Genomic DNA, 13,424 nt, shown 5'->3' on the forward strand with positions numbered 1-13,424 from the left:
TGCCAGCGCCCCCTCCCCTCTGCTGTCTTAGAGAGGGGAAACCCACACTGCTGACCCTCTGTCTGAGCATCCGACCTTTTCCGCTCCGTGGTGCTGGCGGCTTCGACCGGCGAGATGGGACAGACTGATTCCCGCTGGGCCAGCGCCGAGGGGGGTGGCAGCTGCACTTGGACCCTCTCTGGCCCCCCAGCCCCTCTGCCTGGCGCTCAGCGGCGGATGTCTCTTCCACGGAATCGCTGGGGTTTTCCGCTTCTGCCCCGCTGGCCTGGGAGCTGTCCCCCAGGGCCTGTCGGGAGATCACGGCGCATCTCGGAAGATGCCCGTAGCCCAGGCGCCAAGGCGGACCCTGAAGGTCAGGGGTCCTCAAACTACGGCCCGCGGGCCACATGCAAATACAAATATTGTATTTGTTCCCGTTTTGTTTTTTTACTTCAAAATAAGATATGTGCAGTGTGCACAGGAATTTGTTCATAGTTTTTTTTTTAAACTATAGTCCAGCCCTCCAACGGTCTGAGGGACAGTGAACTGGCCCCCTGTTTAAAAAGTTTGAGGACCCCTGGTCCACATCGTGATGCCAAGCGGCCCCTCACCCGCGCCTGAGGCCTGTCTGCAGTGGAGGCTGAATTTGGGCTCCCGCTTAGTCTTCATGGATTCCACCTGCGCACAACACAGCCCGTCTCCTCCCAGGAGGGGGTTCCGGCTGCCCCAGTGTCCTCCGGGCGGAGAGCCCAGCTGGGCAGATGCTGGGGAAGTGGCCCTTGCAGATCCTTAAGGCTGCCTGGGCCTCAGGGAGATGATGCCACGTCCACACCACGGACGTCCCGCAGCTGGGCTTCCAGGGTGCTGAGCCGTGGGTTTCTGCTGAGATGCCCACAGATGGCGGGGCCGTGTCCACGGGACCCTGGGGCCGTGGGACTGTGGGCCTCCTCCCTCTCCCCCTCCCTCCCTCTCAGACCCTTCCTCCTGGTGGCCAGCGGGAAGTTGGGGGGACTTTTCCTGCAAGAAGAAGAACCAGCATACAGACCCCAAAGAGGAGGGCGCCTGCAGTCTTGTCACCGTCTCCTCTTGGCCCCTGGAATTGAGCTCCGAATCCTCCTGGGGCACCCTGCTCGCTCCATGTGCTCCCAGTTCCTGTTTCGTTTCATTTCTTTCTTTTTTTCCATTTTTTCTAGATTTTTTTTTAGGCCGTACCCCTTTTGTGTGCCAAGGTAGGGGGGCCCAATCCCTGCACGTTCACGCTTTTCTCAGCAAGTTGGTGCACCTGATGCAGCTGGAATGGGCTCCAGGTGGGCAGTACCCTGCAGACAGGTGCGTAGTGGGACTCACAGCGATTGGTTGCATCAAGGAATTGAATCCGAATGAGCTGTCATCCCATTGATCGCCTGCCTCTGTGGCAGGTTCCACTTGGACCCCATTGCTCAGCACACAGTGGGCCCTCTGTGAGGTTTCGGTGGGGGGCGTGGGTCGTGTTCAGTGTGGGGTGCGCGTCCCTTGCTGTCCTCTGTGGTGTCTCTTTGTGCCCAGCCTCGGAAGGCTTGGCTGCAGGGACTTGGGCCCTGGACGCTGTGTACTCGACAGGGAGGCCGGCCAGCCAGCTGGTGGGGATGGGGCAAAGGCAAGACAAAGGCCTGGTTGTGCCCTCGGAGAAAACCCAAACCTGGGTTTCCCTGAGGCTGAAACTGCCGGTGCCGGCTGCCGGGTTCCCATAAAGGGAACTTTGTGTGGCTCCGGAGGGAGGAGGCGCCCAGACTCTCTGGGAACGGCCGGGCCGCCTCAGAGCCACAGCTCACGGCGGAGATAACTCCTGTGACCCTCAACCTCGCAGATAGAGCTGCCACCAGGCCAGACGGTCATGTTTGGGACAAGTCTGTTCTGTGTGCCTCGGGGCCAGCATTGTCTGATCCGGACCAGACACGTTGTTTCTTGGAAAACCGAGTGGGAGGGGCCGCAGGGACAGCTCCGCACGCAGCCACAGCCGGGAGGGAGCCACCTCTGCCCCCCTGCGGACTGGTTTCCCGGAAAGGGCGCCGGGGCAGGTGAGGGGCTGGCTGCGCCCTGCCCTCTGGGCACAGGAGGCCCCACACGCCGGGGGCAGTTTGGGGTGTGCAGGAGTGAGTCTGGCCACATGGAGGAATGAGGGGCCCCAGAGGGCAGACCTGGGGCAGATCAGCTGGGGGAGAGTCCAGATCAGGTCAGGGACAGACAGGTGGACACCTATTACCCCTTCAGGAAGCTGGCGTAGGAGGGGGAGCCCGAGGCCCTGCTTCTGTGGGGGTGGCATTTCTGCGGAGTGTGGCGTGGTTCAAAGTGGCTTCATGGGATGGAAGGAGCCACTCACTCCTTCAACAGGTCTTTGTTGAGCACCTCCTGTGCTCCAGGAGCTGTTGCAGGCCCCCCCGTGGAACACGTGTTCTTGTAGGGACAAGTGAGCATCTTGTAGGGAAAGTGCCGTGGCGAGGAGCTGAGTGGGACCCGGGCAGGAATGCTGGGGACAGAGAACAGTTGTCACGTAAAGTAAGGTGGCCGGGAAAGGTGGCCGTGGTGGAAACGAGGCAACAGCCGCCTGAGTGCCCAGGCCCAGTGCACCTGGTACCAGGCAGAGGGCCCGAGAAGTGCAAAGGCCCCGGGGTAGGAGCTTGGCATGTGCCAGAAACAGCCGGAAGGCCAGTGTGAGGGAGGAGAGAGGGGAGAGGGTCGAGGAGGCACAGGGGGTGGGGCTGTAAGGGTCTGTGGGCCGCTGTGGACATCTGCTTTTCACTGAGTGGAAACATTGGGGGGCCCGGGCAGAGGAGGCTGGTGCTGGGGACCGGGGGGGACAGCGAGGGGATGAGGGTGAGCAAGAGCTGCCCACAGCCCATGGCTGGGTTCTGGGCAGATTGAAGTAAGACCAACCGGGTTTGCCTCCCCCTCTGATGGGCTTAGATTTCCACCCCAGCACCCACTCACGATGCAGCCATGGAGGAGGCGTGCCACCCTGAGGCAGGATTGCTCCTTCCTCCTCCAGCAGTTGTTTGTCTGGTGCCTTCTGCATGCCAGGCTCTGGGCCTGGTGCTGGAGCAGCCTGGTCCCTGCCTTCCAGGAGCAGAGACAGGTAAGAAAACAGCCTTCGCAGCAGCTCCGCGCTGACCGCGGGGCCGGGCAGGGCCGCTTGGCACATATTTGAGGACGGGGTGAATGAATGGAAAGCAGACACAGGTGTGAAGGACACAGAGCAGAGGCCTCTGAATGGCACGGGGTAGAGGTCAGGAAGGCTTTCCAGGGGGAACCGAGTCCAGGGTCAGAGCTCCCTGGGGAAAAGCCTGATAAGAAAGCCGAGAGTTCCCGGTGGGAGAAACAGCATGAGCAACAAAGTGAAGTCTTTCAAAAGCTCGGCTTCGAGTCAGGTAGGACGTTTCCAGTTGTCAGGGACAGACACCCAATCCAAACAGCCTTCAACGGGCGACTGGTTTGCTGAACTGTAAGTAGCTAAAAAATCAAGGGGGTTTCAGGTGTGGCTGGATCCAGGGGCTCAGACGCCGGCGTTGGCAATTGCCTCTCTATGTCAGCATCCGCTTTCCGTGTTTTGGGCCTCTTTCTCAGAAGGTCATTAAAGCTGAAATCCCAAGACTGGCTCTGACTGGCCTGCATACTCACTGTTAGGGGGTGGGTGATGCCCCAGGGCAGTGGACTGAGGCGTATCCCTGCCCCCAGAGCTGGCGCACAGCCTAGGCACACAGCCCGGGGCCGGGAGTGGGAAGAGGGAGTCTCCCAAGTCAAAACGGAGGATCATCACCAAAACGAGAGAGGCCAGGGGAGTCCGGTGCCCACCCCAGCTTGTTAGGGATGCTGTGTTTTGTGTGTTGCAGCCGGAAGGGCAGTGGGGAACCAGGCCACCATCGTGGTCAGAACCAGGTCATAAATGGCGTTCGTATGCGAGAGTTTGGTCTTTGTCCCCGAGGTGGCCCTCTGACACTGGCATACAGCAGGCACTCGGTAAGCTTGCCACGGCGACCCGCATGTTTCATGAAGGGCCACCCGATGGTTTTTGAGGGCTCTGTGTGGAGGCTGGAGGCCGGCAGGACCTCAGGGGGGCTCGGCACAGCCGGCTGGGGGGCCCCCCTCCGGCTCCCTCCCCGGCCTCACGCTCTGCGAGGCCCCTCTCCGTATGCGGCCGTCTGGACAAATTTGGGTGGCGGAGTTGAAACCTATCATTAGCTTGGCCCCCGGCAGCCTCTGTGCTATCCGGAGAACTGCTTCGTTCACTTCCCTCTTTTAGCTGCCGGCGAAGGTCTGTGGCGGCCGCGCAGGGCGTGTTGCTAAAAGCAGCCGCTGCCCGAAGCTGCCTCTCGCTTGGGTGGCCTCTTCCTGGGCTGGCACGCAGCTCCCTGTGGTTGCACTTCTTTTTCTCCATAAAAACTGTGTATTTGGATCCCCTTGTCTGCCCTGGCTTGTCCCAGGATCAGGGAAGACGCCGCGGGGAGTCGGGGTCCCTGAGGCTCCTCGGGCACCTGCACCTCCTGTATCCCGTCTTCCCCGGAGGTGGGGCTGGGCAGATGGCGGGGTCCTGCAGCCCCTGGCATGGGAGGGGCCGGGTGGAAGGTTCCGCGTGGGGCTGAGTCTGTGTCCCCTCCTGGGGGCTGCTGGGCCTGGTGCTCATGGGATGCCTGGGCAATGAAGCGTCACCCCGGGGGGCCGCTGGGACCTGGTCGGCCCCAGCACTGCTCACGTCACTTTTCTGAGCCCCGTCTCTGCCCTGTGCCATGGGCACCACCAGACGTCCCCCGTGCAAGCACTCAGACTCGCCTGAAGTGCCCACGAAAGTCAGTGGGTGGTGCCCGGGTGGCTGCCCCAAACCACCCTTGAACAGTGGCTAAAGGCCGTCAAACAGCCGGGAAGGTGGGATGGGACCTCGATGTTCTCCCCGGTGGGGGGGCTGCCTGGAGGGCTGGAGGGAGGGCGCTGGGTGGCAGCCGCTGGGCAGAGGTGCCCGGCCCTCCCGCCCCTCACCAGCCCCCATCAGTCCCTTTCCGCCCACTCCCTGGCAACAGCCATCACCCCGCCGGCTGCTTCTAAGGGGCTTTCCTCATTGCTGCATGTCAGTCTGCGCTGGTTTAATCTGAAAGACGTATGCTCTGAGTCAAAACACAGAAATCCCCCTGCGTGGCCCTGGTGTTTGCTGTTGGGGAGCAGCTGGCGCCTTCTTTGGGGGGTCCCTAATCCTTCCCTTCCTGCCTGCCCAGCGCCAGGAGGGTGTGGCTCCTGGTCCTGGGACCCAGCCTCTCCCCGTCACGGGGTTTTCCAGGGCAGCGCTCAGGGCAGCGCTCAGGGGGATCCCTGGCCCTTGATACGTCCACTGCCCATCACTGGGGGAGGGACGGGCACAGTGCCTATGTCCAGTGCATGTTCCTAAGATTGTGTCCACCACACAATCTAGGTCTTTGGGGGGTAGACGTTTTAAAGTTTGCAAATTGGGTTCATAACAACAACAAAAAAAAGGCTGGTAGCTGCTTTAAATGAGGCTGTGGTTTGTGAAGGGAGCCAAGGGGCCAGGGGGCCAGGCAAGTCTGGGGGGGTGGACAGATGTCAGGATCCTGGCACTGGCCTGTGCTTTGGGCACGAGGTGTCAGCCAGTGGGCGTGACACGGGGCCTGAGCCTGCTGGGAGCGGCTCCAGGAGGAGCTGGGAGAGGGGTTGGGCCCCTGATCCTTCAGCGGTCAACATTTTCCAGGTTTAGACCAAAGGTCAGCTAACGAAGGGCCAGAGAGTAAATTTAGGCTTCGTGGACCGTGTGACCTTGGTTGCATCTCCTTGACTGCTGGTATTGTGAGCGAGTGAGAAAGCCAGGGTCAGTATGTCAGCGGTTCTCAACCTGTGGGTCGCGACCCCTTCGGCGGTCGAACAACCCTTTCACAGGGGTCGCCTAAGACCATCCTGCAGATCAGATATTTACAAGACGATTCATCACAGTAGCAACATTACAGTTATGAAGTAGCAACGAAAATAATTGTATGGTTGGGTCACAACATGAGGAACTGTATTTAAAGGGCCAGAAGGTTGAGAACCACTGCAGCATGTGAACAGCAGGGCAGGGATGTGTGCCAATAAAGCTTTATTGACAACACCAGGCAGTGGGTCCATCGATTGCCAAATCCTGGTCTAGATTCAGAGGACGGGCCCAACAGGGCTCAGAACCAGCCAAGATTGCCCGCCAGCAAGCAAGGCCCTGGCCTCGGGCTCGTGCATGAGTATGCCCGGCCGACCGACCCGTGGGAGCCTGGGGGACACGCTGTGGACCCCGCAGAGTCTGCAGAGCTGGAGGTAAACAGCGTCTTACCTCACAGTGCAGCGCGCTCAGCCCTGCCTGCACGTTTATCTTCCTCAAGGGCCAGGTGAGCGGGGCGTGGGGGGAGGCAGGGCCCTACTCCGCACAGAATCGAGAAGCTGCAGAGCTGAGAGGGATGCCGGGCCCTCCCCACGGCGTCCCTGGGGGTCGTGGGAAATGTGCTGTGGGGAGAACGGCCCCTTCTCTGCCAGGGTGGGCACCACAGAGTCAACAGCACCCGCCAAGCTTCTGTCCTGCAGGACTTCTCGGAGCCTTTTTTAAAAACATGTTTTTATTGACTTCAGAGAGAGAGACAGAGCCATCCATGATGAGAGAGAATCATCGATCGGCTGCCTCCTGCACGCCCCCTACTGGGGATCGAGCCTGCAACCGGGCGTGTGCCCTGACCGGGAATTGAACTGTGACCTCCTGGTTCATGGGTTGATGCTCAACCACTGAGCACACTGGCCGGGCCCTCAGAGGCTTTAAGATGCTGGTGGGTTTGTGACTCTCTGGGACAGGGTCTCTGTTCCCAAACGCGGGTGCTCTCAGGAGCTTACGGACCTGTCCAGACCCCTTGGGGGAAGAGCTGATCTCCCCCAGCCTTTCGTCTTAGGGATGTGGTGCCAGGCAGCTGGTTGTGAGCGGCGGGAGCCAGTGGCCACACGTGTGTGCAGGGAAAGAGGAAGCTGAGGGCTGCACGGTCTCAGGCCACTGTTCTGGGTCCGCAGGGCAGCCTTGCTCACCAGAGTCTGTGAGGAATTGCCGGGCTCTGAGGGCAGGAGGCACACACTGAGGTTTGTTTCCAAGTCCAACGTGAGGTCATGGAGAGCAACGGTGCTGCACCTTGTGGCTGCTCAGTTAGTTAGTTAGCTCATGGCTGGGTAGTTAGTTAGCTCGTGGCTGGGTAGTTAGTTCGTTAGCTCGTGGCTGGGTAGTTAGCTCGTGGCTGGGTAGTTAGTTAGCTCGTGGCTGGGTAGTTAGTTGGTTAGCTCGTGGCTGGGTAGTTAGTTGGTTAGGTTAGGTATTGTTTAAGGTGGTGCAGGTCTCCCAGGGGGCCCAGGGCTCTGAATGGTTCTGTGGGGATGGCCTGCCTTCCAGGTGCGTGGATGGGGTAGGTTAGTGTGGGCACCTGTGGGGGCTGCCTCCGCCTGCCTCGGAGGTTTGGGCTCATCCGATAGGCAGGGGGACGCCACCCGCAGTTTCCAGGTGCGTGGATGGGGTGGGTTAGTGTGGGCACCTGTGGGAGCTGCCTCCGCCCGCCTCGGATGTTGGGCTCATCCGATAGGCAGGGGGACGCCACCCGCAGCGTCAGAGCAGAGCGTCTCGGGGGCAATCACGAGTCTCCGGGAGAACGCACGCCGCTACAGGGGCCGTTTCATGAGATGCCCCGGGGACACTCGGTCTGAGTCTGCAGTGTTAGCATGGAGTTGGGGTTTGCTGCTTTTTTGAAGGTAACTGTTGCCACCATGCACGTCGCGGTGTTGTTGTTGCTGCCGGTGGGGCACCCTCATGGTGAAGGGATGCAGGATGCGGGGTTCGTGGATCTAAATAAGGGCAGATCACCTGACACCACCTTGTCGCGCTGACGGTTCCCACACATCCGTGGCTTCACCTGCGCACTTTTGGGGGAGCTGTTCCGTCTTTGCCAACCGCCCCTCCCCCTTCCTCCCTTCCTGTCTCTGTCACGCCCGTCCCAAACCGAGGTTAACCTGGAGCGTGTCTTCCTGTCCCTTTTTTAAAAACTGTGGTAATACACGTAACAAAATTTACCATCTGGCTGAGTCATCTTGAACGGCTGTGACAGAATACCACAGACAAGGCGGCTCACGCAGCAGACGTTTATTTCTCACGGTTCTGGAGGCTGGAAAGTCCGAGGTCAGGGTGCTGGCAGACCCCGTGTCTGGTGAGACCCTCCCCAGTTTGCCGATGGCCATCTCCTTGTATATCACGTGTGTGGAGAGAGATGACCTCTGGTGTTTCTCCTTAGAAGGGCACGGATCCCATTCATGGGGGCTCCACCCTCATGACCATTTAATCACCTCCCAAAGGCCCCACCTCCATTGCATTTTTTAGCGAGTGGGCAGAAGGGAGGAGGAGAGGAGAGAGAGAGAGAAACATCGATGTGAGAGAGACACATCAATTGGTTGCCTCCCACACTCCGGGGATCGAACCGAGGTACGTGCGCTTGATCGGGAATCGAACCCAAGACCCTTCAGACTGCACGCAGGCCGACGCTCTAACCACTGAACAACCTGGCCAGGGCTGTTTGCTGACTTTTCTTCTGAATTGCCCGTTCGAATCTTCTGGCCGTGTGACTATTGTGCGATAATAGGAGGGCCAGCAGCAGATGTGACAGCCTGTTGACAGCCGTTCATTTCAGGTGTTGAAAATATGTCGCTTTGGTGCACTTTTTAATTACAGATTTTCCACATGAAGACAGCGTCTAAGGGAGAGCGTTGTGGGAAGATCGGTTGAGGTCAGAGAGACGCTGTGGGCAGGGAGACCCACGGGGAGGCTCTTTGGGGCACTAGCCCGGGAGGCGATAATGACTTCTCAGCGAGGATGGGGACAGGTTTGGGCAATAATGCACAAATTTGTACCATTGGCTGATACTTTGGGAAGCTGAGAAGAGGAGGACTCCAGGAAGATGAGGCGTTTGAGTCTGGGTGACGGGCTGGGAGGAGAAGGACAGAAGTAGCAGAGCTGTAGAGGCTGAGAGCAGCCCCATTTGTCTGGGGGGGGGGCGGGGAGGGCTGTGTGTGATGGGGTACAGGGTTGCCATAAGAGCGCTGCTTTGGACCAGCCAGCTGTACATCTGAAACTAGTGCCGACTAACACTGAATGTCAGCTATCACGAGCGATGCTGTTGGGCGTCTGTGTCGAGTTCAAGAGGAGCCCGTGGAGGGAGGGCCCCTCAGCACATCTGTTTCAGGGGCAGGAGGAAGAACTGGCAGAGGAGCCGGGGTGGGAGCCTTGCCGAGCGGGGAGCATCCATCGCGGAAGCCAGCGTTGCAAGGTCAAGGGCGTGGTCGGGATTCTCGAACGTGGTTGGGAGGTAGAGGAGATGCTTTTCCGGCCGTTCGATGTATTGATTCGGAGGTTGTGACCTTGAGAGCGTCCTTTCCCTAAAGTGGTTGGTGCAAGACGTCGGCCTGCTGGGTTCCGCAGCCTGAGTGCGCGGCGGGTGACGGGGCCACAGGAAGTGTGGGTGGCTGCAGGAGAGGGTGCCGGGTGCACGGCTCTGTGGCACTGCGCCTCGGCCTTGGTTTCCACGCTCTTCACCAGCCAGCATGGACCGAGCCGCCCTTGTGGTCCGTGAGTCCTAGCGGGTGCACGTTCCCCGGGGGAATCTCCCAGAAGCGGCCGCCTCCTGAGAACCCCCGAGAGCCTGGGTCTGCCGGTTGGGTGTCTGCTCTCGGTGCGGCCCCCAGGGACCAGCGGAGACATGACTCATTTCCTGGACAGCAACCTGTCCCAGCTTCTTAGCCACGTGGGGCCTGGCCTTGCGTCAACGTATCTTCCTTTCAAGTCCCCTTCTGTTTCCTGCCGGCTCTGTCTCCCCGTCAGGTTCGCGAAGCACCTGCCGTGGGAAGCAGCGGGTGAGGAGCCCAATAGACTTGCCCGGGAAGCAGCCTGCGAACATTCAGGTCTCTTCCTTCTTATTTCAAACTAGGGGCCCAGTGCGCGAATTCGTGCACCTTGAAAGGAACTGTGGGCCGTGAGGCTGTGGTGAGCACAGGGGCGGGTCTCGGCCCATCCTCCCTGCCTCCGTCCAGCCCCTCCCCCTGGTCCCCTGGTCCCCTGGTCCCCTGTCTGCTGGCAGCCCCTCTCCCTCTGCTGCTGATCCCACGTGCTGATGGCGCCAGCCCACTCACACCCGCTGACGGCACAGAGCAGTTGGGATCGGTGCCGGCAGCGGGTGCGAGGGCCAGGCGGGACCGCAGCACACGGGAGCAAAGAATTTTCAGTAACCACCAGAGGTTTGCCCCGATGACAGCGACTTGCGCCCTGCCTTGGTCTGGTGCCCCCACTCCACCATCCTGCCATGTTCCGTGCTCTGCCACCTGCTGCCAACGCCCACCATGTTCTGCACACGACCCCTGGTGGTCATCGCACATCATAGCGACCGGTTATTCAGTTTTTCCGCCGTTCGGTCTATTTGCATATTAGGGTTTTATATATATAGATGGAAGGAAGGGAGGTTGGCAAACAGGTCGAAGGAGCCCGTTAGCCAGGTGAATGGTGACTTTCTGCCAAGGCCGAGGCTGCCCTCCCTGCCCAGCACAGCTCCTGGGACACCTGCTCCATGCATGGCTGCTGGTCGGCTTACGGATGCAGACGGGGCACGGCCAGGGACGGCTGGCCAGGTGTCTGAGCACCGTTCTGGTAGCATCAGGATAGAGGGGCCCCTTTCATCATGTAATCTTCCTATGCCTCAGATTTTTCTTTTTTCTTTTTTTTTAAAATATATTTTATTGATTTTTTACAGAGAGGAAGGGAGAGAGATAGAGAGTTAGAAACATCAATCAGCTGCCTCCTGCACATCTCCCACTGGGGATGTGCCTGCAACCAAGGCACACGCCCCTGACCGGAATTGAACCCGGGACCCTTCAGTCCACAGGCCGACGCTCTATCCACTGAGCCAAACCGGTTTCGGCTTCTTTTTTCTTTTCATTTAAAACGAAGCCTCTTTTAATTGTGGTAAAACACAGGAACCATAAAACTGACCATTTCAGCCATCGTTAAGTGTGTGCAGCTCAGTGGCAGAAGCACAGTCACACGGTGGTGCAACCGTCGCCACCATCATCTGCAGAGCTTTCTCCTCCTCCCAAACGGAGACTGTCCCCAGGGTTCTGGCTCCTGCAGGTGCCGCACCTGAGTGCACGCGGGCGGTGTCTGTCGTTTGTGACGGGCACGTGATGTCCTCAAGGTTCATCCGTGTTGCAGCTCCTGCCAGATTTCCTTCTTGTCTGAGACTGAGCAGTTCCAGTTCCATTGAATGGACCCACTGCACGCCGACGTCCGTTCACCTGTCCCAGGACACTTGGCTGCCTCCCGCTGTGGCGATGGTGAACGTGATATAGACCCAGCTTGCCCTTCTTCTGGGTCTATATACCGAGAAGTGGAAGTGCAGGAACATGTGGTACTTCTGTCTTTACTTTTTAAAAAATATATTTCTGTTGATTTCAGAGAGGAGGAGAGAGGGAGAATGAGAGAGAAACATCAACGATGAGAGAGAATCATTGGTCAGCTGCCTCCTGCAGGCCTCCTGCTGGGGATCGAGCCTGCCACCCGGGCATGTGCCCCGACCAGGAGTCGAACCGTGGTCTCCTGGTTCATAGGTCGACGCTCAACCACTGAGCCACACCAGCCTCACCCTACTGCCCTCCACAGCAGCTGCCCCATTTTACAAACAGCATTTTTATCCGGTGATCTGTAAGGTCTCTGTGTGCTTGACAGGACAGTGGGGGCTCTCTGGCTCCAGGGTCAGCGGCTGGCAGATGACCTTGGGAGTTGAGGTTGGACCACCTGAGCATCAGGTGACAGTAATGACAGCCGGCACCTGACCCATGAATACGTGTGAGGGGCAAAGCGCCCGAAGTGCCCCACATAGTGAGGGCATGGAAGCACCCAGTATTGTCTGAGGGCCCACATGTGCTGGGGGACCTGTTGGCCTCTTGGTGAATACTCACTGCTGCCTGGGACTCTCAGCATGCCTGCACAGTCATCTGTGGAGGCTGCACGGCCTCCACCCTCCTGCCTCCTGTCCTGCTGCTGCCTCCCCAGCTGCATTCTCGGTTTCTCTCCCTGTCTCTGTCTCTCTGCCTCTCTGTCTCTCTCTGGGAATCTCTGTCTCTGCTCGGTATGTGTGTCTCTGCTTTTTTCTCTCTCCCTGTTTCTCTTTCTGTCTGTCTCTTTGTGTGTATTTGTCTGTCTGACACTCTCTCTCTCTCTCTCTCTCTCTCTCTCTCTCTCTCTCTCTCCCCCACTGGGAGGCCTTGAAGCCAGGGTCTGACTGGGGAGAACTAACCTGTGGGCCTTTCGGGGTCAGGTGGGTGCGACAAGTGTGCTGGTGGCTCCCCCGTTTTCGGGGGTTTGCACCTGCTGCCACACTCCGCATCCAAGGTCAGCAGTCTGTCCCCAGAGGAGGCTGGGGGAGATGGGGTGCTCCCTCTTCAGGAGAAGAGAGCATGGCTGGATCTGTGAAGGGTTCAGGTGTAAACCCACAGCGACAGAGGGACCCCCGCACGTGCCCCTGCCACCGGGGGGAGACCTGGGGGAAGTGTCACTCAGCTCTTCCCGTACCCCATTCCACTCAGGTTTCCACTTATGGGGACCTGGGACCCAGCCAGGGCCCAGGCTGTGGGGTGCCCCTGAGTGGGGGAAACCCTTTTCCCAGGGAGGAGGCTGTGGCTGCTTGGGGGTTCCAGGTGTGCGTTGCCAGGAGGCGGTGGGGACCAGTGACCAGGCTGTGTCCCGGGGGAGGGCCTTGGCATGGGTGCGGCGGGAACCTGGTGAGCAGGCATCTTATCATTCGCTGGTGAGTCTCTGTCCGTTTCATGACACGTTGCTTGGGGACAAGACAGCTGGTCGTGCTGGAAGGGGTGCTCGGAGGAGGCTAAGGGACAGTGCTGTCCCATGTCCGCCCTGCAGCCTGGGCGGGGTCTGCGGGGAAACACCTCTGCACCTGCAGCGGGGGGGCGGGGCCTGCCTGTCGTTTTGCAAACTTGACTCAGTGGCTGCTGAGAGGGGCAAGTGCACCACCTTGCGTCTGCATGGGCCGCCTCCTCTGGGACCTCAGCCGGCTCTCGGGGCGTCCTCCCTGAGTCGGTGGACAGGTGGACGGGTGGAGGGAGGGTCCCTGGGTCTCGGGACGTGCAGCAGCAGGAGGACGGGCCTGGTTCCCATGGCCTCCGGGCCCCAGCCTTCCAGCTGAGGGCGTTTGAGAAGCGGCGATTACCTTGTAATTGTTCCCAGCAGTGAGGCCAGTCCCGAGGAGCAGGAGCCGCTCCAGGGTTTGTTTGCCTTCTGTGTTCCCCGGGCCAGTGGTAACCAAGGCCCGCTTCCCCTTGGTGACGGAGGAGCTCGCTCCGGCCAGGGCCGCTCCAGCCCCAGCCAG

The 13,424-nt window shown here is 59.6% G+C and overlaps 1 protein-coding gene across 1 annotated transcript in view; it reads left to right on the top strand.

Moving 5' to 3' along the window:
- Positions 1–3,072: 3,072 nt before the first annotated feature.
- Positions 3,073–13,424, top strand: part of SPSB1 (splA/ryanodine receptor domain and SOCS box containing 1) — a 39,744-nt gene continuing 29,392 nt past the window's right edge. Inside the window, exon 1 of the mRNA XM_014545463.1 lies at positions 3,073–3,091. The gene's annotated coding sequence lies outside the window, so the exon portion shown is untranslated. The remainder of the gene's footprint in view (positions 3,092–13,424) is intronic.

The sequence above is a fragment of the Myotis brandtii genome, unplaced genomic scaffold (assembly GCF_000412655.1).
Source record: "Myotis brandtii unplaced genomic scaffold, ASM41265v1 scaffold410, whole genome shotgun sequence".
NCBI classification, from domain to species: Eukaryota; Metazoa; Chordata; class Mammalia; order Chiroptera; family Vespertilionidae; genus Myotis; species Myotis brandtii.